The following is a 2,571-nucleotide window of genomic DNA, read 5'->3' as shown; positions in this document are numbered from 1 at the left end:
CCCTGTATCCTTTTTCATCTTTTTTAAATAAACCTAACTCATTTTGTCATTTTAATATACACACATATATATATATATATTTATATGCATATATACGTTTCAGAACGTCTTGCCTTTTTTCCTAATTTATATTTATTGTCCTCATTTAACTCATTTAGCCCTGCAGCTCTGTGAAAAACACGTTCTACCAAAACGAACAGACACGCAAACGATCGAATGAAGCAAACACTGACAAAGTGAATGAGAAGCTACGATTAAAAAGGAAAAAAAATAACCCTGAAACATCTCATTTCTGGATTGCGGGAGGGGACCGCCATCTTTGAGAAACGGGGGTGGGTGGAAGGGGTCAAAAAAAGTCTCTGTCCCGACGGTCACAGCAGCCAGCTCTCTCCGAGGGGCGGAGTCACGCTAGGCATCAGCGGCGGCCCGAGTCCCAGCTTCCTCGCCCAATCGTAACGGGCTCAGGATCCCCCCTGCGGGCTCGGGACGGCCCTATCGCCTTCCGAGCCCTCCCGTTTCCTCCAATCAAAACGTACCGATTTCGGGGGCCAGAAACCCTACAGAGACGCTTGCCCTTGTACGCGGACCGGGGGCATTCTGGGAAACAGAGACTGGGAAAGGAGGAGATAAACGCGCGATGCTGATTGGCAGCGAAAACGTGCTGGTGTGTGCGGGCAGCTGGTCCGCAGAAAGACTCTTCCTCCTCTTCTCCTCTCCTGCTTCAAACTTTCCAGTGGACTGACATTTAAGTCAGTCTTCTGCTGGTTCAATAGCAATTTCCTGACAAATTTGGCACATTTAAAAGGCAAGCCATGTTTTGTGTAATAGTCTGTAACACAACCGCAGAAACATTCTGATCAACAATCTTGATTTTTTAAAAATTATTTTTGAAGTTTTTTTTTTTTGTTTTTTTTTGTTTGCAAAAGGCCCTTCAGCAAGCGACAGCAACTGAGCCTTTCTCAAAGATGGCCGTTTCTCCCCTTCAAAAGCTAACCTGAATATTCACCCCCATCCCACCTTCCCACCCCCCATCCCCTCAATCACATGCACATCAAACTGTTCTGAAATGCACGGACAGCCAGAATCCAAAGGACAACATTACTGCATCAACAGAAACCTGAAAATGGAAAATGTCAACCTGTCCATGATTCCCATGTCTTTTCCATCTTAAGGAGGAGGCTTCTCTCCATTTCAACGCTGCCTTTCTTTCCTTGGATAAAACCCAAAATATGACCAAAGAAACAGCAAAAAAGTTTTCAAATAAAAAACATAAATTGTACAAAATAAAGCACAAAAAAATAATCCTAGCCCAAAAAATATTTAATCTCTAGAAATCTGCATTCTGCGTCACATTCATAAAAACGATACAAAAAATTTAAATCATATTGAAAATCAAGCCTTCTAACAAAAATAAGGGTTAAAGTCTCGTCCCCGGTAACCATGTTCCACTCCTGTCTTTTAAGCCAAAGACCGTGTGACTTTCTGTCTCTCTCTCACAGACACACACTACATACACATTCACAGACACTTACACACCTGTCTGTACAGCCACCCCCCACCTCCAGCCCCCCCATGTTCATCTGCCTGGTCAAATTTCACTGGGTGGAGGAGTGTCTGCGTATTCCTCCTCCTCACGGTTGTGTGTGCGTGTGTGTGTGTGTTTGTGTGCAGATGAATCAGTGTGTGTGCGCGTGCTACTCCAGCAAGTGTCTACGGCTGCCTGACCCTTCTCTCCCTCTCTTCCCACACACACCTCCCTGATGGGGGGGGAAAAGAAAAGAAAAAAGACAAAAAAGGCAGCCGTCCCACCTGCTTATCACGAGTGAATGAAACCGTACGTCCACCGGACTAACACACACTCTCTCACACACACACACACAGACACACACACACACACACACACACACACACATTCAGAGTGGACTGGACGCCCTCGGCCCCACTCTGAGGTACACTCGCATGGTGTCCGCTCGTTGGCCGAACCGCAAACGACAAAAAAAAAAGCTTGAGATCCACCCAGCACCTCCAAACAGGCCGAGACAGAGGGGGGGACAGAGAAGAGAGAAATAAAAAAATAAACACACACACAGACAGGCAAACCGATAATTCCCCATATATACAAACATTATCCAGGAGAGTATACTGTAGATGCACACGAAAAAGGGTTGCTTCTCTTTACGTCTTTTTTGTATTTTTTTTTTCCTTTTTTAAATATATTTATGTACAGTCAAACCGAGGCTTCGTTCTGCTGTCGTCTTTGCGGGGGGAACCCCGCGCGCCCCTTGTCCGGTCGTCCCGACGGCGCGCGCGCGGGGAAGGGTACGGTCCAGTTCCCCCGAAGGCCTTCCTGAAATTGGGCTCAGAAGCACGGGGGAGAGGTACGGAGCGATGGCAGGTCCGGCTGGGGCTGGGGCTGGGGACGGGGGCTGGGGGACGGGGGCGGGGGGCACAGGCCCTTCCGCACTTCTGCGTCGGGACCCTTTTTTTCGCCGGGACTCGGGCCGCGCCCAACTCCGCGGGGGGGGGGCGGGGCCGGGCTCTGAAGCGTCTCAAGTATAACATTAACATTGG

At 48.2% G+C, this 2,571-nt stretch overlaps 1 protein-coding gene across 1 annotated transcript in view; it reads right to left on the bottom strand.

The window, feature by feature from the left end:
* Nucleotides 1-2,422: 2,422 nt before the first annotated feature.
* The window catches only part of grk3 (G protein-coupled receptor kinase 3), a 60,161-nt gene continuing 60,012 nt past the window's right edge, over nucleotides 2,423-2,571 (bottom strand). The window contains exon 21 of the mRNA XM_035390075.1: nucleotides 2,423-2,571. This exon is cut by the window's right edge and continues 1,455 nt beyond it. The gene's annotated coding sequence lies outside the window, so the exon portion shown is untranslated.

The sequence above is a fragment of the Anguilla anguilla genome, chromosome 14 (assembly GCF_013347855.1).
Source record: "Anguilla anguilla isolate fAngAng1 chromosome 14, fAngAng1.pri, whole genome shotgun sequence".
Taxonomy (NCBI): domain Eukaryota; kingdom Metazoa; phylum Chordata; class Actinopteri; order Anguilliformes; family Anguillidae; genus Anguilla; species Anguilla anguilla.
The sequence above is the reverse complement of the archived record's forward strand: the minus strand, read 5'-3'. Positions and strand labels throughout refer to the sequence as shown.